This window comes from Cavia porcellus, unplaced genomic scaffold (genome assembly GCF_034190915.1).
Source record: "Cavia porcellus strain 051 isolate PalLab524CR breed Dunkin Hartley unplaced genomic scaffold, mCavPor4.1 scaffold_6, whole genome shotgun sequence".
NCBI lineage: Eukaryota > Metazoa > Chordata > Mammalia > Rodentia > Caviidae > Cavia > Cavia porcellus.
Window position 1 is genome coordinate 14,240,692 of NW_026947489.1, and position 27,483 is coordinate 14,268,174.

The 27,483-nt window shown below is 35.4% G+C and overlaps 1 long non-coding RNA gene across 1 annotated transcript in view; it reads left to right on the top strand.

Annotated features, from left to right (window-relative positions):
- Positions 1-27,206, top strand: part of LOC134476368 (uncharacterized) — a 70,660-nt gene extending 43,454 nt beyond the window's left edge. Inside the window, exons 3-4 of the long non-coding RNA XR_010047947.1 lie at positions 23,188-24,437; positions 26,148-27,206. This is a non-coding gene — a long non-coding RNA (uncharacterized LOC134476368). The remainder of the gene's footprint in view (positions 1-23,187; positions 24,438-26,147) is intronic.
- The last annotated feature ends 277 nt before the right edge of the window (positions 27,207-27,483 follow it).

Below are 27,483 nucleotides of genomic sequence, written 5' to 3' on the forward strand. Positions count from 1 at the left end.
CTGTCGTGATTTTGATGGTTTTTCTTTTATAGGTGATCTATTTCTTTTCTTTGACTGTTTAATATTCTGTTCTTGTGATAAATTTCTGGTATATTGATTATTATATGTCTGGGTGGGGATCTGTTTTGGTTGTAGCTGGCTGCAGTTATGTATGCCTCATACATCTGGATATCATTTCATTTTCCTATACTTAGGAAGGTTTCCTTAATTATTTCTGTAAACAACCTTTGTATTTCCTTTGTGTTCACCCCTGCTTTTTCACTCACATTTTTTATTCTTAAGTTATAGATCCTCTTGTCATTTTCTAACCTTTGTACTGTTACTGCCTGTTTCCTTGTTATTTTTAAGAGATTTTTTTCCTTTCATGATCATACAATGCAAACATATCATCAAATTTTGTTAACCTATCTTTAGTTTCTATCAGACAACTTTTCCAGCTTTCAATGGAGTTTTTAATTTCCTGGTAATCTCTTTGAATCTATTTTATGTATTCTAGGTTTTTTTCAATATTCTTCATTAAGTTTTCTCTCCTTTTTCTGTATTCCTCCTTTCTTCAACCTGTGTCTTCCTGAGATGTGCTTAGCATTTTCTTTTTTTAATCTTCTTATATCTTGCTTTATTTGAATTAGTATTTCAGTTTTGAGTTCATCTATAATGTCACAAAGCTAATGTCTTTACATTAGCTGATGCTGTATCTGATATTGCATGTTTGCTGCCCTTGATCTCTTCTGTATTTACCTCTCCTGGACCCACTTTCCCTGGTTTGTGGGCTGGAGGCTTTTTCTTTTTTCTTTCTCTTCTCATGATTCTAGTTTTTTCCATAAAGGTGTATGGTAGAGGTTCCAGCCCCTTTCTGTATTGGTTATGGTTCTTCTAAAGTGAGCTGGCTAGGGATTGCTGCCCTCTCCAGTTTGCTGGTCACTGAGGTGCAAGCAGGGGTGATGTAGACTGGCCCCTCCCCTCTGAGCCAGTCAACCAGCAGGGAGACTTCACTACATTAGTGTGTGCCATGTGGAAGGAACCAGCTCAGGACAACTTCAGGGACAATTTCCTCCCTGGCTATTGGATCCCAGCCAGGGATATGACCCAGCCCAAGCAGATCCTACCAGTCTGCTCTGGGCAGGGAGCTGTCCACTGAAGTCATTGCCATACCTTGTTGCATCCTGCCCAATCCAATATGTGGTCCAGTCCGTTATCCTCCCCCTACCCCCCCGCCAGGAAGAACAAATTCTAAGCACTCACCATGGGTTAGTGCAGGTCTCCATGCCAGCTCTGTTCTCCACTGGGCTAACCAACCCCTGATTTCAGGATGACTGTGGCTCTAGCGATAGTGCCTTGACCACGAGTTGGACTGGCTCCAGTCAGAGCACATCTGGCTCCAGCCCTACATCCCAATTTTTCTTTTCTTTCCTTATTTTATTATTCTTTTACTTTACTTTTCTTTTTTTTTCCCCTTAGTTTCTTTCTGGGTCATGAGGATCCCTCTCCTATTGTCCAGTCTTCTCCATGGTGGTAAATTCCAGCATCTGAGCTGTTTCAGAGAGGTTCTTTACCTTACTACTTATCAATCCGCCATCTTCTCTGACCAAGAGCCAAATTTGTATAGAAAATTATCTGATTTCTTTTCTCAGTGCTGGGGCCCAAGCCCCAAACCTGACTTGATAGACAAGCCAGGTAAGCACTGTACTATTAAGCTTTATCCCCACCCTATATTTCCCCAATTTTAAAATATGCAGCTAAATTTCTAAAACTTTTAAGCCAGACATAGTGATGCATATCTGTAATACTATAACCTGGGAGGCTGAAGCAGAATATTATCTCTTCTGTTCCTAAACGAGTTTCAGAAAAGTTTTCTCTGATTTTGTGAGATATGCTAACTGTTTTTGATTAGAATTAGTTAAAACTGTATAAAAATTTTGGAAACCAACATTTTCACAATGTTTGTTCTTTCTATCCATGAGCAAGGGATAGCTTTCCATTTTCTGATATCCTCTTCAGTCTCCTCTTTCAGAATCCTATACTTTTCAATGTATAATCTTACTTCCTTTTGTAGGTTAATTGCTAAGTATTTCATTTTTTTGGATGTTATTGTGAAGCATGTGGTTTCCCTAATTTTTCTATTTGTGAGTTTGTTATTTGTGTACAGGAATGGTATTGATTCCTGAGTGTTTACTTTGCATCTAGATATGCAACTTAAGTTGATTATTATATATGGAAATTTTTGTGGAGTTTTTGGATTCTTCCTTGTAGAATATCATGTCAGCTGTGAAAAATAATAATTTCATCATTTTTATCCTTATTCCTTTTATTTTTCTCTCTTGTTTAATTGCTTTGTATAATGTTTCCAGAACTATATAGAATAGGAGTGATAGCATTGGACATCCTCATCTTGTTCATAATTTCAAGTGAAAGCTTTCATTTTTTGTCCATTTAATATGATGTTGGCTGTAGTTTTGTCACAGATGGCTTTGGCCAGGTTGAGATAAAGGCCATCTATTCAAATTTTCTGTAAGTTTTTTTTTTTTTTTTATCATGAATGAGTGTTGCAATATATCAAAAAACTTTTCTGTATCTATTGAAGTAATCATGTGATTTTTGGCTTTGGCTCTGTTGATACGATATATTATGTTTATTGATTTGCATATGTTGAACCATTCCTGCATTCCTGGGATTACACCTACTTGATCATGGCATATATTCTTGATGATTTGTTGCATTATCTTTGCTAACATATTGCTGAGGATCTTTATATCTGTTTGTTTGGGAGATTGGCTGGTAGTTTTCTTTTCTTTTTCTTTTTTCTTTTTCCTTTTTTCTTTCTTTCTTTCTTTCTTTCTTTCTTTCTTTCTTTCTTTCTTCTTTTCTTTCTTTTATTTCTTTCTTTTTTGATCTTTTACTAGTTTTGGTATCAGAGTAATGCTTGCCTCCAGGTATGAGTTAAGGTGAATTGGTTGCATTTCAATTTTATTGAAGAGTTTGAGGAATATTGACATTAAATTTTCTTTAAATTTCTTGTAGAATTCAGCTCTGGATCCATCATTACCTAGGCTTTTCTTTGTTGATAAGTTTTTAATTATGTTTTTAATTTCATTAACTAGACTTTTTAGAATTTTTATGACTTCTTGGTTCAAATTTGGTAACTCATATATTTATAGGAATCTATCAATTTTTTGAGGTAGGTATTGATGATCTTCTGAATTTCCAGAGGATTCATAGTGATATCTCCCTTTTCATTCCTCATTGCATAAATTCGAGTGTTTACTTTTCTTTTTTTGAGAAGGTTGGCGAGGGCTTTATCAATTTTATTGATTCTTTCAAAGAATCAACTCTTCATTAATTCTTTTTATTGTTTATTTAGTCTCTATTTTATTAGTTTCTGCTCTGACCTTTATAATTTCTTCTTTTTTATGGGCTTTGGGCTTCAATTGCTCTTCTTTCTGTAGAAGTTGAAGTGTAGCATTAGGTTATTTATTTGTATTCATTCTGTTTCCTGATGTGAAAATTCACTGCTATGAATTTCCATTTTAGGACTGCTTTCATTGCATCCCACCTCTGGTATGTTGTATTTACATTTTTGCTTAACTGTAGATATTGTTTAATTTCTTCCTTAATTTCATTTGTGGTCCATTGTTTGTTCAGGAGGGTGCTATTTAATTTCCATGTGTTTATGGAGTTTTTGTGTTTTCTTTTGCACTTAATTTCTAATTTTATTGCACCATAGACAGATAATATCCATGGGATAATTGCAATTGCTTTGAATTTACTTAAGCATGTTCTATGGGCTAATATGTTGTCTATTTTAGAGAACACCTCGTGTGTAGCTGAAAAGAATGTGTATTTTGATGTTGGGTGGAAAACTCAGTAAACATCTTCTAACTACATTTATTCACAGATTTGTCTCACTTCTGTTGTTTCTTTGCTGATATTTTGTCCAGTTGATCTCTGTCCTTGTAACAATGGAGTATTACATTCCCCTGTTATATTTGTGTTGTTGCCTTTTTGGTTTTTTGTTTCTATTAATATTTATCTTATATAGTCAGGTGGTTCCATATTTGCTGCATATATATTTAGGATTGTTAACCCTTCTTGAATTTTTCTCCTTACAAGTATGTAGTGACCATTTTTTTAAAATCTCTTTTGAGATTTAAAGTTGGTTTGAAGTTCACATTGTCTGCAAATGGGATAGCTAACCCTGCTTTTTTGAGTTCCTATCATATGGAGCATTGTTTTCCATTTTTTGATTTTCAGTTTATGAGTTTCTCTTTGAGTTAAAAGTGTTTGTTGTAGACCACATATTGTTGGATCTTGTTTCTTGATCCATTTGGTCAGTCTGTTTTGTTTGTTTGTTTTGTTCCCATTTGTTTTCATTGGTAAATTGAGAGCATTTACATCAATGGTTACAATTGTTATGTATTGACTTGTCTTTGCCATATAATTTGTTTTTGTTCATGGTCCCCTGTCTTTCCCCTCTGTTTAATTGACTCTCTTTCCTGGTGGTTTCTTTCAATTGATACTCATGAAGTTGTGGGCTATGTTGTCTCTTTCTAGAATATTATCCATAGTTCTTCGCAGAACAGGTTTGGTTGTCATGAATTTCTTCAGTTGTTCCTTGTTATGGAAGCAGTTTAATTCTCCATTAATTCTGAACGATAACTTTGCAGGTTACATCAATCTGGGTTGGAAGTTGTTTTCTTTGAAGACCTCAAATATTTCACTCCACGCTCTTCTAAACTTTAGAATTTGTGTTGAGAAGTCAACAGTGATTCTGATGGGCTTTCCATTATAGTGATCTGTTTATTTTGTTTAACGGGATTTAATATCCTGTTTCTGGGCTGACACTCATGAATCTTAATTATTGTATGTGTGGGTGTAGATTATTTTGCTTATGACTATTTTGAATTCTATATATTTCATTTAACTCTATGTCATTTTCTTTTCCCATGCCAAGGAATTTTTCTGCTATTAGTTTTGTAAATAGTTATGTTTTTATACAATTTGTGTTGATACTTGCTTTTCATTGAAACATACCAGTATTATATTGTTTTTATTTGCATCACTTGTACCTGTTGAATTTTTTCCTGGCTCCTAGTTACTTTACTTTTAAGAGATCTTTCCTTTCATGATCACTAGTAATGATCCTGTCTTCAAGGTCTGAAATTCTATCTTCAAGTTAATTCAAGTGGTTTTGCCAGTTTCAGTGGAATTTTTAGTTTCCTGGATATCTCTTTGAATCTGTTTCCTGTATTCTGTTTCTTTCCAATAATGTTTATTCAAGGCTTTCATCATTTCCCTATGTTCCTCTATTTTTTTTAAATCTGTATGTTCTCTAGATATATTGGACACTTCCTTCTTAGATTTGACATTTTATTTTTTAGCTGAGAGGTTATTTTTGAACTAATTTCCTCTATATCTCATGGATATGTTTTCTACTTCAGTTGCCATCATTTCAAAAATTTCAAGTGTGTTTTTTCCAATTTATTCTATGTCTCTGTTCCTCGGATTTATTCTGGGTTGGCTGAATGGCTGAGTTTGCATTTTGTTTCTTTGTCTTGCTGTTTTCTACTTCAAAACTTATTTTATTTTATTTTCTGTACTGATCATTGTGAGACTTTTTAATACGTACTTATATCACTAATATCAAGACTTTCCTGAGACAAATCTGTGCTTCAGAGTTGTCTTTTGTATGTAGGACTTTCTTGGTTCATGTGTGTCCAAGATGCTGCTTCCCAATTAATTAAGAGTGGGATGGTGGTGTCTGTTTGGCTCAGTCCCCAGTCCTTTTAGTAGGGCTGTGGTGAGGTAATTACCCCAGGACTTCACAGTACTATTATAGAAGATAGAACCTGTGATTACAACAGATACAACATCTTAGTTGAAGCAGTACAATTAGCAATAAGAATAATACCAAGCACAATTTAGAAATTGACAAACTGTGGTAACAACTGATTTTGTATTTTTAGACCACGGGAGCAAAGTCTGTAATTATAGAGCCAAACTGATTGCTAATTAAAAGCTTGAATGCAAATTTTTTTCCCCTTGGTAGTGTGGTTTTACCCTGTGGTGGGGAAATTTAGGGAGTGCATAAAACAAAATAACTAGAAAATAGTAGAAGCAAGGCTGGACATCAAATGATGATATTGCAAATTTGGGAAACTAGAAACTAGAGAATGGGCAGAAAAAAAAATATTTGAGAGATTATTTGAACTTAGACTCTGGATGGGGGATGGGATCAGTTTTCCGTGGTTGGAGTTCTTGCCAACCATTTAAAAAACTTTTTTTAAAGGAAAGAAAAATAAAGAAAAAGAGAAAAAATAAAATGAAAAAATCTAAAAGAAAAAAGCAAAAGCAAAAGAAGGTAAAGTAACACAAAGTAATTTTATTTTAAAAAAGGGAGGGGTGGGCCTACCCATCTACTTCTATTTCATGTGTCTTTGTCCCTAAGCATGATAGTGGTTCACCTAACTCACCACCTGTTGGCTCATGTTTCAAACTTGTTTCTCTTGCTGGTCTTGACTGTACCTAGTATGTGCCCTTGGCAGGGTTCTACTGCGTGTCAGTCTTTCCCTCAGTGGTGTGGTTCTACAGTGTAGGGACTGGGGCCAAGCACCCAAATTCCTCCTGCAGAGTGGGTTGCCATATTCTGGTTATTCCCACTCTGGTTGTCAGTCCCATGTTGTCAACAATTTTCAATTTTGCTAAAATTTTAATTACAGTATGTTCCCTGGTTCCATGTGAAAATACCATGGTAGTTTACATCAGAATTTGTAAGCATATAGAAGCTACCCAACGAATATTTTCTGCCTAATCAATTTCCATGAAGCACCTCCAAGTGACAGTCCACAGCATTAACATGGGCCATATACCAAATGAGGTTGATATAAGGCCCACTCCTCGGATAGTAATTAGACAGTACACTTCCTGTTGAATAGTTTTGTGTTACATACATGTGGAATATTTGATGTAATATTGTGCTTTTATCTCCCATATGTCATGCCTGCTACCAGAACACGATGACCAAATTAGCAAGCAAAGGAAAGATATCAAGAACAACATTTCATGCAAGACCACCTTTTATTGGTAAACACCATGCTTTGTGGTTTGTGTACTCACTGAGTATATAGCTTTTTTTACTGTAATGTGAGCAAGTGGCCTATAATTCATGGTCCTGGGAAAACATATCTACAGTGTGGTTCAAAATATATCTGTTCACTCAAATTTTAATCAATTCTTAAGGTACTTCCAGCTATGTTACAAATTTGAATATCTCTGGAATTACAAAAAGAGAAAATAGTTGAAGAATATTCAAAACAGTGGGTGAGACCAAGACATCAGAGAGTTGAACCCCTCTTAGAGATACTAAAAAGAATTGTCTTTGCTTTTGTTCATTGCTGTAGTTTGGCTACATGTCTCCCATAGGCTCCTGTGTTAAAAGCTTGGTTGCTACCTTGAGGTGTCATTAGGAGGCTGTGGAAACACTAGGAGGTGGAACTTACTGGGAGGAAGTTAAGATTTTTGGGAGGTGTAATTGGAGAGGACACTGGGACTCAGACTCCTTCTTGCCTTTGTGTTTCTGGGCTGACGTGAAGTGAGCAAATCCCTCTTACACATGCAACCACCATGGGGTAAAATCTTGCCACAGCTTCACAGACAAGGGACTAAGGACTGAATCTATGGGTTAAAATAAACTTTCCTCGTTATTATTTGCTTACGTCAAGTATTTTGTGACAGTGATGGAAAGCTGATTAACACATCCATTATTATCAAGTATTGTGTGCATTCTATGAAAAGTTTAGCATTTGAGCTCAGGAGCCCAGTTTGTGGGCCCTTGTCTAATTAAGTGCATCCTGTGGTGTGAAGGATGATATGTGTGTTGGCCTGTTTTCTCATTTGTAGCATTAACAACAACAACTTCTGAAATAGTATGAAAATATGTCATTTAATTTCTAACAACATAGTACCACAATATAGGTATCTATGAGTCTCTATCTTTTCCTCTGTCTTTTTTGTAAAAAAAAAAAAAAATACTAGATTGACTACTAAGTTATGAGAATGACCACAAATGGCCACCATCCATAAAAATAAAAAAAGAATTATGAAGCAGTGGATCTCCACATCTCTAACAGTGTTGGAATCTTTTTTCTCTAACCCCTCCTTGATTCTGAATGAATCACTTGCTTTGGCCAGCAGCATGTTTGCACACGCAGTTGCTCAATAGGACTTTCGGACTCTTGCCTTTCTTGAAATTGTGAGGCCATGTGTCACTATGTGAAAGAATTCAAGCTAATCACCTGCCAGCATAGCAACTGACATTCAGTCATCTGTATATGTCTTACAACAATAGCCCTGACCAGAAGAACCACCCAACCATCTACAACATGTGTGCTTAAAAAATGAATATTATTTAAAACACAAAATCGTGTACTACATGTTTAAAGCTAATTGATGTATAAATAAAATTTCTTATATGCATTATTCTGATATTATGACAGTGTCTTTTCAATAATAATTCATAATATATTTCTTCTTCTTTTTCGTCTCTCACTTCTCCTTATTCTTTTTAGTCCTATAAACTTGAAAGAAAGAGGAATGATCTGTTTACTTTTACCTCATAGATAAAAGTCACATTTTTGGTATTTAAGGATAATGAAAATAGAATCTGTGTTATGATAAGGAAAAAAAATACCCATTAGAAAAGGAGGCAAGAAAAATGTCCTAAAGAGTAATTTTACAGAATAAATCAAATCTTAATCAGCAATACCCAAAGAACATTTAGCACTGTCACAGTCAAAGCAATGGAAGTGCTACCAAAGAAATAAGTATGGTAAGCATTTAACACAAAGGCAAGTATGAGTGTCAAGTGAATTATTTCTATAATCCTAGCCCATGTTGAAGGGAATAGGCATAATGGAACATATGGGGCACATGGTGTCCTAAACTATTTGAGCATTTAGGATCTTCTTTCCTTGAAATCAGAAACTGGACTGGACATAGTCCTTGATGAGAGGAGATAGAGAGTGTTGTGGTTTATATCTAAAATGTTCCCCCAAAACCTTACGTGCTCCCAGATGGGGTTTTCTGGAGGCGGTTTGATCTAGGTTATGTGAATATGTACTAATGGTACTTAAAAACAGATTAGCCCGCTGATTGGATTAAGATGATTTTGGGTGTTGGTGCATGGATTTACTGAAGACAGAAGGCTCATCCAGAGTGTGAGTGGCACCAATAAATAGTCTGAGTGGAATGAAAATAGAGAGAGAGGCTTGCTGATGCTGCTTTTTCCTTCCTGCCCTGCCATAGACTCTTTCTTCTATGCTATGCCCCTCTTTCATACCACTCTGCTTTGGAGTTAGCTGACAGTGGACTGAAACCTCAACAAACTGTGAGATAAACATTTATTGCTCTAAGAACTGGACATCAGGTATTTTGTCCCAGTAGTGAAACAGTAACTAAGAGAAATACAAAAGTGAGACCTTTACTTCAAGGCAATAAGAGATGATTTAAATGCTTCTATGTATTTTCTGTTCTTAAGTGATGGACATAGAAGTAGATGGACAGGAGAGAGTTTGCTGTTGGAAGAAATTAATGTGTTCAACTCTGAGAATCTGAGAAGGAACTGGAGTATGTAAACAAAGGTAACATTAAGGATTTGTAATAGAGTAATATAAAAAGAACATCCAAATTGCTTCTCTGAAGTAGTTTATCACATAAAGATTCAAAGACTTTATTTAACAACTATAACCCAATCTTCAGACTTTAGGTAAAAGTACACTGATTATTTTTATTTCCTCAATCCTTGCATCTCTAAGTCTTAAATCTTGCAGCATAAGTAGGGAAAACACTCAGCTCAGGAAGTGTTGACAACACTACCTGGATTCACTCATGTCAATGAATCAAGTCCATCTTATTATAATGCTCTGGTGGAACATCATATCAATTATGAACTTTAATTTACATTTAAGCTCCGTCTTTCACAAGTTATGATTATTTTGAAGATTTTTAATAATATAATAAATAAGAGAAAAATAACAAAATATCAGAGAAGCAGGGATAAGCAGGTAGTATTAAAGAGTACATTCACATACCTAAATTTCACATACCTTATATAATCACGTTCTCTACTATCTGATATTTATCTTCTTTTTCTCTTAATAGACTATTAAACAAAAACTTATTAAAACATTACTCATAAAAGTGGATAGTAAAGTGCAAGACATAATTATTTTCCTTTCTTAAAATGAATGGTGGAGTGTAAGATTTAACATTTACAATACTTATAGCAGCAACCAAATGTATGAAATACCTAGAAATAAATTAAATAAGGAATAATAAAAAGTAAAAAATACCTGAAGGACGTAAAATATGACCTGAGTTACTGACAAAATATTGCCTTACTGGATGGGATAACTAAAAACTGTAAAGATGTCAATTTCTCTCACATCATCTTAAAAACATGATGCCACTCACATCACAATCCTAATGTATTTTTAAAGTCCTTGACAACTTGATAATAACTTTTACCTGGAAGAATAAATGCATGAAAATAGACAAGAACACTGTGAATAAGAATAATGAAAGAAGATTGCTTTGCCAGATATCAAAATTTAATGTAAAACTCTAGTAATTAAAATAGCATGTTTCACCTATGATGATCAACAGATACATCATTAGAAAATGATAGAAATTCCAGAGGGCTCTCCATGTTTGTGCCAATTGTGTATTCCATAAAGTTCGCATTTCTAACCACAAAGGGAAAGATGGATTATTCAACAATTGCTCTGGCATTTGGAAATAAAATTAAGAATAACCCAAACCCTCTTAAGTAACATCAGCTGCAAAAATGCACCTACCAGATTAGATATTTAAATAAGGGGGAGAAAAGCCCAGGGAGAATATCTTTATAATTTAAATGCAAGAAAGCATTATAGGAAGCAAAGAGACTACAAGAGATAAAATATGAGGTATTTTAACTAATAAAAATATTAACTTTCTATTTATGATGAATAATAAACAAAAATATTTTTCAAGTATATTTCAAATACAAATTTAATATGCATGATGTATAAAAAGTTTCTAAATTAATTTTAGAGCTATGTATTAAAAGAGAAAGAAAAATTGGCAAAGAATTTAAAGCAACACTACAAACAAGAAGAAATATAAATCAAATGGAAGCTAAGAAATCCTTTTAGCCTTGTCATATTGAAAATATTTGAAAAATTATATTTTCTATTAACGAATTTTTAAATTATAAGTTTGATAAAAATCGATGCATCATTAGACCTGTGTATTAGTACTTTATGAATTTTTCTTTTCATACTTAATGTTTATTTTTCTAAACACTACCCACACAAAATATGAGTTAATTTCATAATTTCACGTTAATTTCATGAGATAATTTCATAATACTATCATCAAAATTAAAGTTGTATTCAGATCTAGAAGAACAGAGATTATTTGGAAGTTTTTGAGTTATCCTCTGACCTGTTTAGATTACCAGTCTTTGCTGGGAATTTAAATACTGAAATGGAGAGGAAGCATTCAGAATCATTGGCAGCAACTTAAGAGTAATTTTGTGTTCATTGCATCTAGTAAGCAAACATCATGGCTTACATTTGTATTTATTTCTTTTCATTAATTAATGATATTAGAAAACATAATCATCTATTTTCTTTATCTTCTTTCTTTCCCAATTTCTTTGTTTTTATATCTGCCATTCATAGTTTCCCCTTCCTTTCTCCTTACCTTGCCTTCCTGTCTCTCCTGAATGTAGTAGCCCGCAGAGTGCTCCTGCCATGGGAGGGGAGCAGAACTGGGCAAAGGTCGGGGAAGTGTCAGGGCTGCTGCTCTTGGGAAGAAGCAACCAGCATTCTTCATACTGGTTATAGTAAATAAGTTCTTGCAATGATTAGGCAAATTAGTAAATATATTGAAAATAATGAAGACTAATTTCCTATTGTCAGAGAAGATATTTGCAACCAGGGAAAAGGGAAGGCAAGAAAGAGCTCATACATTAAATTAAAATTGGTAACATCATTATGAACTCATCTCCTAATTTACACATAGATAAATGAGGAAATAATGGTATTTAACGTGTTTGTATATATGATTTCCTATATAAAATATAGCATATATGTATTATATACAATGTTTATATACTATGTGTATATATATATACTACATGTAGTGCATATTATATTATACAAATACATATATCAAACATGCACAATGTTATAGTTTGTGTTTGGAAGCCCCCCAAGTCTCATGCAATCATGGGGGCAGTTGAATCTAGCATTTGTGATTGGTTTGCTGTCTAGTGCTGCAATTGGCAGTGTGAGTGCTGCACTCACCCAGGGGAGGGTACCAGCATACAATGTAAGGACCGGAAGGAGGCAGCGTGCTTTCTCTTCTTTTTTCCCTTTTGCTCTTGTCCTTTGTGGCTGTCGTGTATGGCTGCCCCTCAGCCTTACCACCAGTTGCCCCTCAGTCCTTGCCACCTTGGAACCAGTCGAATACGGACTGAAAACTCCAAAAGCTGTAAACTAAATAAATATACCTTTCTTGCTTTACTTTGGGAGTCAGGCATTTTGTCTCAACAATGCAAAAAAAAAAAAAAAAAAAACAAGAAGCATATGTAATGTTTATTATGTTAAATAGCATGCAGTAGTTATATAATATGCTACTTTACATTACACGTTTATGTATTTGTACAGATATTAATACATTTTAAACATTCTATGATACACATGGTATAATATATCATGTTATGTTATAACTTTACATTTGATGTTAATAGATATATAATGTTAATTATATTATCATATAGACTATTTCCTAGTTCTATCCACTGAAAGAGACTTTTATCAATAACAATGAGTTGCCCAGCTATTTTTCTCTCTATTAAATAATATTCTAATAGATTTTCCTAGCTGAAGGAGATACTTACTGATGAGTTGAAGATAAGATGTCGCTTCCTCATGACCTGTGGAGAATTTAGTATCTCAGCATTCGTGTTCCCTGTGAGGCTCCTCGGATTAGGAGCTCTGAGAATGAAACATCTAGGAAAGATTGACAAGGACACTGCAGGACCCAAGGAGATCACTGAGTCGGAAGAATGGAGATCAGGATACCACAAGATAGCCCAGTGACCAAAGTTCCCTGGGCAGGAGTTTAACAACAGGGAACCACTGAGAAACTAGGACCTGCTCTTAGTGAAAGTATCCTGGCACTCAGACCCTGTGAGAGGTGGGGCCACAGAGGACTCCCATGTTCAGAGAGTGGAGGTTCTGGTTGTGTTCATTCTGCATCTGTCATCAGATGCCTGCTCACTCCTCTGAGATGGTCTTGCTCCTCTCCATGCTGTTTCTTTTTGCATATGTTAGTGTGTTAGCCTTTCATCAATATGGCACGAAGTAGGGGCAGAAAAGATACGATGTCAGAGAGGCCAGACGGTCTATTTCCTGGAGTTATAATGGAACCGAAATGATTAAGTCAGGATGATTCTAAGCAGATGATGCAAAGTTGGACTTCAGCAGAGAGCCAGCAAAAGTTGCTCAAGGGTTGTTCCTAGAAGAACTGGCAATCCTCAAAGACATTTCCCTTATTCTTAGTTTATTCTCAGGTTCTGTACTTAGGACAAGTATTTTGCAAACATTTAAGAATTTTACATCCCCAGGTTTTCCTCACTTTTAGAGATAAGAAATCTCTGCAGCATTCTCAGAAGCTCTCTTCTCTTTGCAGAACACTGCCTGTGAGCACTGCTGTTGAGAAACATGAGCCTGTCACCAAAGAAACCTTCTAAGCCTCCCATTTTGACAGTGACTGGTCATAGAATAAGGAAAATCTGAAAAATCAATATTTTTATCAGAACATTAAAAGCATATTGCACTGGGCAAATGTATTTGCAAATTTTATGTTCATTTGAACATTTTAGAACTTATAGTCTGGTGAAAGAGAAATGTCTCTTATGTTCTGGTGGCTGAAAGAAAAATACTTCGAGCTGAGTAACACAAATGGAAAGAATTTATTGCTCACAGTTACAGAGCATGGAAAGTCTAAGATCAAAGTGCTAGCAGATTCAGTGTCTGGTGAGGGCCTCATTTCTCACACAGAATACATTCTGGCTGAATACTTATATCACTGAAGGATCAGGAACTCTCTTTTTAAGGATGTTTGCCCCATTCTTGGGAATAGAGCACTCCTGAGCTACTAATCTCCTAGAGATCCCTCCTCCTAACATATTAGAAATTTTTGGCTCAGTTTCCATTTAGGAATCGTGAAAGCCTAAACATTCAGACCACACAATAAGAGTGGCTTATAATGTGATTTTCTAAATTTCTGAAAGAAGCTTCAAATCTTCAGAAATATGAGTCTGTGGTGTAACATCTTCATGATACATTTTATATCTGAAAATTTTTCTTGTTTGTTGAAAAATCCCTTTTAGACATCTTCAACAAGAGAGAGTGGAGATTGCAATTTTAGCTTTAAAGTCATAAATTTGAAATGATTTAAAAAGTGGTCCCAACTCTTTTTGTCACTGAGGATCACATTCATAGAAGACAACTTTACCACCAGTGGAAAAGGAGGAGGGCTGAATGGTTTCAAGATGATTTGAAAGAACAAGAAGCTGCCAACAGTCACCCAAGATCCCGCACATGAACAGTTCACAGTGGGGTTCACATTCCTCAGAGTATCCAATGCTGAGGCTGATCTGACAGGAGGTGGAGCTTGGGAGTAAAGTGAATGATGCAGAGAGGCTATAAACAAAGATACAGCTTCAAGGCTTCCCTAGTCCAGCCGCGCAGCCAGGAACTAAAGAACTCTGATCTGATTACAGACTAAATGTAGTTTAGAGGTTTGGCATTCAGAAAGCTTCAGAGTGCGAGCAAAAGAGAGGATGTGGCGTGCCCTGGATTTTCTCTCACCAGGTTTAAATAATGGTGTGCAAGCACTTTAGAAACACAAATTCATTAACCTTCATTGCATCTTCATGAGATGGATGCTGTCATTGTCTCTATTTGAGGCTTTACAGTTTTCAGAACAATCTGATTTTCTAAATTGTTTAGAAAGCTTACTAAAACTTGGTGGGAAAGTCAACAGGTTGGAAAGAGGGTCACAAAACAGAGAAATATGGCTTTGTGTTAGGATGGTTTTCTTCAAACTCTGCTTAGAACACTAGTTTGACAAATTAACTGCTCAACAGTTTTGACCACTGAAGACTTCTCTAATTTCTTTGCATAATTATATTTTGGGATTTTTTAGACCCACAACACATTTGCCTATGTTTTGAATTCAGGCATTCTGACTACTGCCTTTGGAATAAATTATCAATTTAAACCAAAAGGAAAAAAAAATAACATGGAACAAATGTCCAGTTTCAATTGTCATAGAACAATTAGTTCTCCCAGGAGATGAGGTAATTTGAAACACATTGATGTAAAGTGTAAACAGTGTCACCCCTGCCCATAATTTCTTTCTAACAGCCAGAAAGGAGGAGAATACGGTGTGAAATATCTGTATGCAACAGCTTGTTAGCTAATTTCATCATTTTTGTGAAAAGAGACTAGATGAAAACTGAAATATTCACTCATATAGAGAAGCCCTAGAAATTTTGACAGGTGGCAAAGGAAGACTACTTCCTTACTTACAATAAACCAGGAGCTCAGCAATTATAAAGAAATTTACAAAATATCATAAAAGCAGACTCTTGACGATAAGAAAACCAATAAATGGCACTGGAACTCTCCCTTAAAGTGTCCTGAATAATCTGACATTTCTGGGTGACCTCCATGTAGGAAAGGATTTACAAAACTTTCCTGTAGACACAAAAGAAATCTTTTGGCTGTGTTATCTGAATCACACAAGAATAAGAACAAGTATTTATGTTACTAATAGAATTTTCAATAAATATAGAAATCTAGAAGCCTTCTGAAACAATAGTTTCTTTTCTATGTAATTTAGGAGAAAGAGAGCAAAAGACAAGAGGTAAATAAAAGATATAAAGCCTCAGTTACCTACCTTTGTCAAATCCTTCACATTTCTTTTCAACAACAAATTCTTGCACATAGTAGGTGTTTATTAAGGCACTACCATGTGTAAATCTTTACTTTTAGTACATGAAAAATTTAAAATATAGAATGCAGAAAATTGCATAACAATTTTTATAAGCACACCAGCTTCTTAATTACATGGTAGGACCCCTAGTGTGAAAGAAAAGTTGCTAAATTTGATTATTTTTAGTTATATCACTTAGCAAGCATAGTGTTCTGTTATTCATACTCTTAGAGATGAATCAGTTTTGGGTCCATAATATCATTTATTTAACAGATATCTGACTTTTAGAGAAAGCATTTCTTTATTAGAATAAATTTCTTATTCAGAAATATTTTTATTTAGCATTTCTATCACCATGAATCTTATAGAGCATTCATAGTATATATATATATATATATATATATATATATATATATATATATTCAGCTTGGCCTGGAATTCAGAACCACTGTGTTCTGTGTTGGCTTTGCTACATTGTTCTGAATGTATGATTCTCTTAATTGCTTCAGGGTCTATTTCCTTTCATCCTTAAAATAACTACAAAATGGGCTGTGCATGTAGAATTCTACCATCAACAAGTTAAATGAGATTATACTGTTAAGCAGATTATTTACATCTCTGCCTAATACTGGACTAAATAAAAGACTTGCCCTCTGAATTTCTTCATTGGTTTGAACTCTTTTGCATATTTTTCACATTTTTTAGACCTTTATCATAATGATTTATTTACCTCCAAAATTAATTACTTTCTTTAGAAGTCAGAGGGATTCATGTGCACAGTATTCAAGACCAAGCAAACAAAACCAAAAGAACAACAAAAAAACATAATCCGAATGTAAACCAAACTGCAACTCATCTTTTTCTCTTCTAGAAATGAAAGCAATTTGTGGTATGCACACTTTTTGGTGTTCTTTAGCAGAAAAATAAAAGGGGCAGCTAGAAATGAAATACCAAACCCCACAGATCACTGAGGTCATTTTAGACAAACCCTACACTGAAATGCCACCTGCTGTCACCGAGCCTGGAAATGTTTTGTGCCTCATGAAGGAGAAAGAAAAGCTGCCCCAAATGGAGGCTCTTACCTTCAGCATCCTGAAACTCCTTCACCTTTTGATGTATTAAAATATTTAATCAAAATCAAATGCTGCTGCCCCTATTTATACAAGTGCTTTATTATCCTGTACATTATACCATAACCTGCCTGGTTCTTAATGTGACCTGAAGAGCCAGCCGGCATTTATTACAAATGCAAGGCAGTCAGCTTCTGGCTGAGCAATTAATCACCAACGCCAAGGAATTTCTCCTCTTCAGGTGGGGAACCCATCCAAAAAGTAAGAAAAATAATCGAGCTAATTAATTCTTATCTGCAAAGAGCAATTAGATAAATGACCTCAAAGAAAGACTTGTCACCCCTAGTGAGACACTGGCTTTCTAAATAGAATGTGTCGCAGCCTCTTTTCACTGGGCAAGTGGTACTGTGAAATGGAGATGACAGAAATGAACGGGAGGGAGAAGATAAGGGGCAGGTTAATTAGGATGATGGCTGGAGACAGAAGGAGAGAAGGAGAGAGGCAGAGAGACAGAGAGGAAGAGAGGGAGAAAAGGAGAGAGGGAAAGGAGAGAGAGGGAGAGAGAGAGAGAGAGAGAGAGAGAGAGAGAGAGAGAGAGAGAGAGAGAGAGAATATTTTTCTGTGTTACCGCAGGCAGGTAACACACAGAGCAAGTTCTGACATTTCTAAACATGGTAGAATTCACAAAGCTCCACTGCTTTCTGTTTTATTTACTGCAATGCATTCCTTTCTATTAGCAAACCGAATACACTCTGCTGAACTTCCAAGGCGTATCAATGCTGATGGGAAGTATCTTTTTTGTTGTTGTTGTTTTTCTTTTGGATCCATGCTGATGGCCCTAGGTATTCCTGACTGACAGAACTTAATCTGCTGTGTCTCTAACTTGTCATCTGTATGCCTTGGACTCTTCAGTGCTGTGGCTGCTGGTCTGCACCATTGTATGCTGCCTGTTTTTGCCTTTCTAAATTCCTTTGACCTTGATTCTTTGGTCATATTCATGCTTTACAACAGGACCAGAAAGCAGGGAGCAGTTTGATACTAAAAGTTGATTATTGAGGCTAGAATATTTAGATGTCTGCAATGCAATTTTGAACTGGTTTTTGTAAATATAGCTTTGACTATGCTTTCTCCTTTCCTTTCTCTTTAAGAAAAATAGCAAAACACATCTTTTGTTAGTGAACTGATTACTTATTTTTTTCTTTATTTTTCTCTTCCATTTTTTCCTGTTTCTTTGTTTTAGGCAAATTAATGTAAACCAAAATGTCTCAGAATATTCTTGTTTTTCATGACCTTGACAATTTGAGGATGGTTGGTCAGATATTGTGTAGAATGCGTCTTGATAAAGTGTCATTTAAATTTTTGTTTTTGTTGAGAAACTTGTATCATTGTGGGTTGTTATGATTTTCATTGGAACTCTTCATTTTGGCCCTATAAGATGGACCTAGTTCCAAGAACAACCTTTTATTCTACAATTAAGGATAAAGCATAAACTGATGGAGAGGAAACATAAATATTGAGTTAACTTCAGATGAAAGAATTATAGGTCACAAGGGGAAAAAGAAGGAAAACACAGGAGACAAGAGAAGGATGTAAAGAGAACCAAAAGCAAAGCACAAAACAAAGAGGTCGCGTTGACCTGAGTTCCAGGTTTGCCTGAGTCTCCTGCTTCATTATTCTATATTCTATTTCCCAATGCAATTTCCACATTTATTATTCTGTTTTTCCCTAAACTCAGTGATTTTGAAACCTCAAGAATATTATATTATGATTTTGAAGAATAAACAGGTGCTGCATATTTAAAGAATACATCACCAAAGTATGAGAGAACTGTATTTTTTTTAATTCTCTTGCTCACTGGCTGTGTGATCTCTAGTAAGTTTTAACCTTGCCTCACCTGACTCCAAATGGTCATAACTGCACAGATAAACAGAAAGGCAGATGAACACAGCCAGAGAGTAGGGTTCTAACAAGTGGAAATGTTAAGTGTGCAGGATAAGGAAAAGCCTATAGTAGCTGTGTAGTGAGCCTATGTCACCTCTCTGCACACCTCTAGCTGTGTGTTGCAGTGGCCTGTACACTGACATTTTTATAGAGCAATTTGGAGGGTTGCTAACATCAAAGCAGTGCATATGCATATCAACTTTGCCTAAAATAGTTACTAAATATGCTTACCTTGCCCCAAAGACACTGGCTTGTCTGGTTTTCAAGAACAATTTTTTATTTCAGGCAAGGTAAACATTTAGGAGAAACCCATTTCTTCTCATATAAATATTTTCATTTTAGAAGCCTTGTACGGTGAGGCTGAAGGGGGAAAGATGAAAAGGAATAAGATACACTTCAAATTTTATTTTCAGCTTTACTTCAGATTAAAAACAAGAGCAAAGGTTAAGTTGGAGGTTCTTCTGGCACTACTCATGTGTATATATCAGGAAGTGAGTAAGCTCCCCGCCAAACTAAGCAAGTTTCTGACAGCGCTAAAGAAGCATCTTTACCTGCCTTACACTAACATGGTAACGCCATAAGAGGCTGGCAATGGATGCAATTCTTTTCCACTAAGAGGGTTTGGTAACACAGCACTGCACCTCCACAGGATGCCAATCAGACTGTTATAAAACTAGAGCTAAAGCTGCTATTCAGTAGGTGGGAAGTGCACCTGTAAATAAGACTCATATTAATCTGCAATTCTGCTCCATAAGACTCCACTGGAAAACAGTACACTGACAGCAGAGTGCAGGACATAGTTATTGTTAACCCCAGGGTCCTCAATCCCCATTAGACATAAGTTTCTGTCCAGCAGTGTGGCCACAAGTATTTATGCACACTCTTGTTTAACAAAGAAAAAATATGTCTCATATGCATACTGAATATGGAAACCTTAGCATTCAAACTACTTTTTTGAACTTTTAAAATAAACTAAGAACGTAAGCACCTGCCTGGCAAGTGCAAGGTTGTGAGTTTGATCTCTAATACCAAAATAAATAATTTTTTTAAAAGTAAGCTAAGAAATAAAGAGAGAAGAGCTGAAATGTTAGTGACGTCATCAGTGATGGTTACAGCTGTCAGTTCCTGCTTTCTCGGCTTATGAATTCATTTTCTGTTACTATAAGAAAATACCTAGGCTGGGTGACTTTATGAATGAAAGTTTACTAGATCACAGTTCAAGAGCGTGATGCCCATGTCAGTCATCTTCAGTGGGAGCCTCATGGCAGATGGCACCACACAGACAAGGGAATATCTAAGGAGGAAGCCAAAGGTCTGCCTCAGGTGGTCAGGCTTATAATTTACATCAGCTGTGCCATGTATACTGAATATTACTTTACTCTCTTTGATGTGGAGTGCCCAGCAACACTTAATGACCTCCCACCAAGTTCTATCTCTAAAAGTTTCCATCATCTGTCATCACTGCCACCCAAGACACAAGTCCTCAGCACAGGAAGCTGTGGGGAATACCACAAACCTTTAGAAATGATGGTAGTTAGTACTTCCCTGCACACCCCAATATTAGCTTATTCATATAATCGCCTTCCTAAAATCTTTGACTGGCATTAGTATCACCTGGCTTTGCAAAGAGCCACTTAGAATAGCAATGACTTCTCTCTCCTATTCAGTTTTAGAAATTTGTGGAGAAGTAACATTAAAAACACTTGGGAAAATCATCTGGTAATCTTATAGACAGCCAAAATTACTGGATTTTCAAGTTATAATTTTTGATGTGATATTCTTAGCAAATATATAAAATACTTTGTTATATATAACAAAAGTAGGTGAATTATATACTGTAAAAAAACATTATGCATATAGAAAAGATTCATTATTCATTCAATTTTATAAACACAGAAAAATAAGAAATACTGAGAAGTGAAATTGAGCTGAAATCCAAAGAACTAAATCATCATGCTGGACTTCAATCTTAAGAGCCTGTGTCAAGACAGGTACATTTTGGTCCCAGATTAGAGAGCTCAACATACCTGAGGAACAAGATGCAGGTCTGAGATGACAGTGAAGAAGGAAATGTCCAATAAGATGCTCACACATGAGCCTGAAATGATCAGTCTTGCTTCTCTGGCAGTGCCTCCCCTTCATTGCTCCTCCTCTTTCCTCACTATACACACATTTTATACTTGTTAGATTCTTACTCTGTCCTCCATGTATTTACATCTTTTCATATTTTCTGCTTTTTATTGCTCTGGGATTCATTCGGCATGATTTCTTCAGTTTTCTCTCCTTTTTAGCAATTTCCTGTTGAGCATATTTCATCTTATAGTAGTCTATGTCTTGTTTGATGTTAATCTTTTATTTATTTTTGTCTTATATGATAGCAACGAACATTAAAGTCATTAAATTTTAATTTACTTTATTTTATTACGCACTGAGAATCAAACTCGTGACTTTGTGCTTGCCACGCAGGTGCTTATGCCACTGAGCTACATCCCCGATCCTTAATTTCCTTTATGACATTTAAAATTTTCTATGCTATCTAGTTGCTTTCCTGATATGCACAATTACTTTACTATTTTCCATTTTGTACAAAATTTCAAAGTTTTATTCTTTAAACATATACAAATGTATTTTATACTTTGTAGCAGGTATTTCCCAAATCAGAAGACTTTTGCAATCTAATTTTTGTTCTTTTGCTCTTGATACCTTCTGCTCTTGATACTTCTCCCACTCCAGTGTCATAAGAAATAAGACTCATAATTTGCTAGAACTGGTGGAAGACATAAATCCATAAATTTAGAAAACCTGTAGTAAGATAAATAATAATACAATCCATGGTAAGGCATATCACAACGAAACAGCTAAAAATAAAAAATAAAGTTAAAATCTTTTTAATACATGCACAAAAATTCAATAGGTTACTTTCAGAAGAGCAACAATGAGCTAGCAACTAGCTTTTTTTTTTGTATCAGAAATCAAACTCATGATCTTGTGCTTGTCAAGCAAGCCACTAACTTTTTAAAACCACAAATGGAAGATGGATGTCCATAAGACTATGCTGACCAGTGACATTCTTCACAAAAAAGATGTCACGTGAAAATTCTGAAATATAAAATGAGCCATAAATATATAAAATATTTGTCATGTGAATATCACAGAAAAATCTAAATAAATGTTACATTTATAAAGCAAAGTAATGCTATATAACATATTAAAAGATCATTTAAAATATCATTTGACTTTCCAAGAGGAAAATGGTCCACCAGCAGACCAGTGTGTGTTTGAATAAAAAGATATAGCAAAGACACGTTGCTATTAATCCCCTCAATATCCTCCCAGTCACTTCCAAGGCACATTTCCCATTGTTTATACTCTTTTAGGAAGCACTTCTTGAAGTCTTCTTCTGTGATTATTTTAGAAGGCTTAATAATAAATATGGTGAATGTTATTTCTAATTGCCAGTCAATGAAAAGGAAAGCTTATAAAGATGTCACCGTGTGTTCTCATCCATCTTAATCCCTGGATCTGGCACATGGGACCTCTGGATCTTCCCTGAAGTCCAAATGGCCATGAAAGATAAATATTTTCAACCAATCCAGCATATGAAATAACAAACTTAAGACACTCAAGAAAGGAATTTCCAGAACTGCTTCAGGAAATGGGAAGGGCAATGGGATATGTATGTTTGAAGGGGAAGATATTTTGAAGGTGATTAGAGGCAATATATGCTTTAATATAACGTTAGATCACATGTCATAAAGAAAAGTATCATGTTAATTGGTTACAAAATATCATGGAGCTATTTTTTCTATTAGAACTGATTAATATATTTTAAAAATTCTACTTAAACCTCTAGTAAGGTTATATTTAAAACTTACAAATTGAATCCAAAGACATGTGAAAGACTAGAAGGCCAGGAAACTCCCAAAGAATCCTGGAAAATAAGGGCCAGGGTAGGGGACCTGGGATACCAGTAATGTAGAATTTAATTTATTTCTCTTTTAAATTGACATATAGCTCAAATTATCATAAAATGCAGCATTTTAAAGTATATATTCATAGTGTCTTTTAAAAATTGTATGTGAACTGAGTAAACATTTTTTTCTTTCTTGTTATTACTTTCTTTCCACAGATGTGGTCTTTATATGTCCTCCACGTGAGCCCTGAACCTGGTATCTCAAGTTTGTAGCGATCCTCCTGCCTCATTTTCCTGAGTGCCTGGGATTACAATGCACACAGCTTTGCCTTGACTGACTTGTCATTATTCCTTAAATAATTGTGTTAGCTTTCTGTCACAGTGACAAAATCCTTGTGGCAATCAGTTAAGCATGAGGAAAGGTTTGTTTTGGTTCCTGGCTGGTTGGCTCCATCGTTTCCAGGCCAGCCTTGGTGAGTTCATACCAGCAATGGAGCCCTTCAGTGCACAGCCAGGACCCCAGTACCCCTTCAAAGAAACAGACTGAGTGACTCAACTTCCACCAGACTTCGGAAAGTCTCCAGATCACTTTCCATAATATCACAGGCTGCTGAGTAAGTCTTAACAAAGGAGTTTTAGAGAACCATTTCAGATTCAAATTCTAAAATTCTTCCACGAGTCCTGAAATGCTGAGCACCCTATGTAAAATGCATCAAACAATCTCCAAAATCTCAACAGTTCACAAATCCAAATCTGAATCACTTCTAAGTCGTGAATCAAACTTTTAGCTGGGAACCCCTATAGAAAACAAGGAAACAATCTTTCCTACTTCTAGGATAAGCAGTCCAATCCAAAAGTGAGAAATAGGAAAATAGCAAAGAATGAGACCAACGCAGATCAAATCCAAGTCATATTCCAATTAGCAAGTCTGTGTCCAGCATCTGGCAGTGATACATATGCCTTGGAAGGCTTGGGCAGCACTGTACAGGGATCTTGCTGGCGGCAGCTCAGTGACCACTGTCTTGGGCTGCCTGTAGTTTCCTTCAGCATTTTTCCACATTCCTGGAATCTCTAACTTCCTGTGGTCTCAGTTTCAGGTTTGACGTCACTCTCACAGCATCCTCTCATGTGCTACCCTGAGAGACTCTGAACCTGCCATCAAGAGCCTTGCCTGTGAGGCTTTCCCTTGAAATCTTATGGGAATGTTCCACGGTCCCATGAAGTTTATATTCTGCATGCCTGCAAAACCAGTCACATGCGGATACAGCCAAGGTCTATTGCTGACCATAGCTGTACTGGGTCGAATCAAACCACAACCGTAGTGACCTCTGGATGTCTGGTTGGCTAAACCTATGGAAATAAATCTCAAACAAACAGTTCTACAAGTGGCCTTGTGCCAGATCTCACATCTCAAAAGTAAATATATCAGTGAATGCATCAATAAATATGAAGTTTTTGAGACTGTGGTAAGCTGATTCTCACTGATTCCTGAGATGATATATTTTTATTGTCCTGTTGTGAAATATCTGACTTCTTTTTAATAGTGCTATAAATTTTGCACCCATGTCTTCCCTGATTTCAACTTTAATTGCATTCCTTTTCTGGGCAAACTTTAAATTTTTCTGATAGTAACTGAAGATAAACTGTACTTGTTTTAAATATTTTGGTCACATAACTAGGAATGTAATAGGTGGATAACATGGTAAATCTCTGCAAGTTTTAAAGAATCATCAAATAACTTCCTAACGCAGTTGTACGGCTTCATATTCCAATTAGCAATGTATGAAGTTTCTGATTTCAAGTATTGTTTGTATTCAATTTTATATTGTAGCCATCCCATCAGGTATGAAGTGATTATTGTGCTTTTGATTTGTATTTGTCTAATATCTAATACTGTTGAACATCTTTTCATGCACTTACCTATTTGTACCTCTTCTTTGTAGTAATGCCTAGTTAGATCACTTTCTTAATTTTTATTTGGACTGTTAAATAGTTGTACTTCATCAAATATTCTAGTCATCTATTCCCTATCAGGGACAATGTTTTGAAATATTTTCTCCCACTTTTTGGCTTATCTTTTTGCTTCACAGTGTCTTCATTGCAAAAACTTTTTGATGAATCTCCAGGTATCTATGTTTTCTTTCAATTCCTTGTGCTTTAGATATATATTCAAAAAATTTGAGTAATTCAGCATCATGAAGACTTGCATCTTTGTTTTCTTCTAAAAAATTTATTGATTTTGCTTTTAAATGTGAGTTCTTAATTTGTGTTAAGTATATTTTTTCCTTATCTATGTTTTGTACATAGATAATACATATAACCATTTGTTAAGATACTATTACTTTCCATCTGAGTTGACTTATTACGTTTGTCAACAACTATAGAAAATACTAATAAGTATTTTAAGCCATAGTAATTAATTCATTAACCGAATAATGAGTAAATTGATAAGTATACATAATATGTATAAATATGTCTACATAAAAGAAAAATATTATTAAAGTAAACTTTAGCTCACATATTACATGAGTCAAGAATACATTACCTATAAATAAGATGTAAACCTGTATAAGTTGAAAGACAGGAAAATTTTTGTTCCTAAGATGAAATAATATTTATTAAACATTACCCTTAATTTGCAAATTATAAAAGAATAGAATATCAATATTATCTGATTAAAATTAAGAGTATAGACTCATCAAAGATATCAGAAGGAAAATGAAAAGATACACAAGAAATAATACATAAAGAGAGAAAGAAAGAGAGCTTCAAATTAACAAGTAAAACATAAATATCCCAGTAGATAAACGTCATTTTACAAAACAGGTAGTTTGAATGACCAATAAACACAAAATGCAATGTTCAACCTCATGAGTAAGTAAAAAAAAAATGCAAATTATAATTATAGTAAGATCATGTTCACATCAGATTAGCAAGAATTAAAAAAAGTTGGACAAAGCAAACATTGGCTAGAATCTATCTATCTATCTATGGAGACAAATAAAAACCATTTTAGTGTATACTCAGAACTAGTAGGAGTTTATTTCTCAGACTTTTAATTTTGATGAATTTTAAACTGAACGTGTTTACCATGTGAATAACAACTGTTGACTTTTGTGCAATATCCTACATTTTTTCCCACATCAATTTATTTATTATGTTTTGATCTATTTTAGTGTTGACCTGGCCAGTGTGATCCCTTCAGTGTGCTTCCTGTCTGACCTCTTTAGGATTTGCAGACTTCTTCACTTTCCAGCATACCAAAATCTCCTGTCTCAGGGTCTCTGCTAAGACGTGAAACAGATAGTATTCCTTTTGCACTGATGCAGAACATACTTTGATGCCATTGCCAGTGTTTCATTGTTATTGTTACTGTTTATTGCTATTTTTTGAAATTATCTTCTGATCTAGTGGCCACATATCAAGCCTTCATGCATCTGTCATAGACAGTTTTGTCAAGAGACATCTGCTTGAAAATTAAATGTCTATGTGTTTAATTACTTTGAATTCAAAGTGGACTATTTCAGATTGGTAAGTATGTGCATTATATCTCCCATTGTTTTGGTCCCAATTGAGTATGGTAAGTATTAATATATGATACCAAGCATTAAGTATGTGCATACCTCTCTGTGTGCTGCTGTTTGTTTTTATACAAACACAGAAATAGCCTAGAATAAGGGTGGGGAAGATCTGTAAAGGAGCAGAAACATAATTTCATTTTCATTTCCTCTGAAAAGCTGATTGGCCCCTGTTTTGTAGGTGATGACCTTTGTCTGAAACATGAAGGGACTTGAAATGATTCTCATAAAAGCGCTTGTAGAGTTGTTGACTTCAAAGAAGGATCTTCCCCCTGACTCCTGATCCTGGTCTCCATGCCTCTCAGAAACCAGTGGGCTTCGGAGTGACTTATGTTTCACTGATTGAAATGATTGGAGCTGACGCAAACACTATGGGCAGGCCTCGTAGCCACACGCTCGGCCAGACTTATTGTCAACATTGCCCTGATGACAGCATTCTCCTACCCCATCTGCAGCTGCAAGGGAATCCATTATTTTTCCCATCCCGAGGGAAGGGAAAGGTCTCCGGCATCATTACTCCTAGGCAAATGTAACTGACTCTACCACGTACCCTAATTTGCTTGCCATAATTATAGGTCGCTCACCTGCTTTGTTATTTCCAAACCCCTCCCCTTCTTTTCTGTTCTTATCAATAATAAATGGAGCCTGTGAATCATACTGCTGTAATATTTGTGTATTATGAAAATGCTAATAATAACAAGGTAGCGTCAGCAACGCCCTGGTTTTATCAGCTGGTCAGATGCTCTATTAGGCAGCCAGTGAGCAGTTCAAGCAAATTGGTTATGTTAATGTCCTGTAGTACTTGAAAAAGATGAGGAGTTGGCAATTAATTTTTTCCAAGCTTGAGGCCGACAGGCAAATTTATATTCCTCCCTCTCAGTGGGATCAGGCTAAGGGAAGGTGAGGCGGGGAAGCAGATTTCAAGTAGCTTTCC